Below are 674 nucleotides of genomic sequence, written 5' to 3'. Positions count from 1 at the left end.
ATATGAAAGACCTTGGTTGTGTAGATGTGATTTTGGGTATTAAGCTTATAAAGAAAAATGATGCCATGACTTTTACCCAATCTTAGTATGTTGAAAAGCTATTGAAAAAGTTTAATTATTTTGATGCGAAACATGCTTTTACTCCTTATGACTCATCCATCAAGTTAAAAAAAAAATTGAGTAAAGGAATTTCTTCACATAAATATTATCAAAGTATTGGTTCTTTATTGCATTTGACAAACTTCTCTAGGCTTGTCTGATATTGCATATGCAGTAGGTAGATTGGAAAGTAATTGAGAGATTTAGTGATACAAACTTGAAGTTCTGATTTTGATGAAATAAAATTGACAAGTGGTTATATTTTTGCTTTAGCTGGTTATGCAGTATCATGAAAATCTATTAGACAAATTATTATTTCATATGAAAGCAAAAATTATTGCTTTAAATACTGCTACTAGTGAGGCTGAATTTCTTAAAAATGTATTATGTGATTTGTCATTGTTAAATAAGCGTATACCTCCAATTCCAATGCATTGTGATAGTCAAGTTGCTATATCTAAAGTTACTAGCAAAAATTTTAATGAAAAAAGAAGACACTTAAGAGTGAGACATAAGTCTATTAGAAATTCGATTTCTCATGGTGTCATTTCTCTTGACGCAGGACAAATGTGTAC

The sequence above is a fragment of the Glycine max genome, chromosome 1 (assembly GCF_000004515.6).
Source record: "Glycine max cultivar Williams 82 chromosome 1, Glycine_max_v4.0, whole genome shotgun sequence".
In the NCBI taxonomy this organism is placed as follows: domain Eukaryota; kingdom Viridiplantae; phylum Streptophyta; class Magnoliopsida; order Fabales; family Fabaceae; genus Glycine; species Glycine max.
This window is presented reverse-complemented; position numbering follows the sequence as displayed.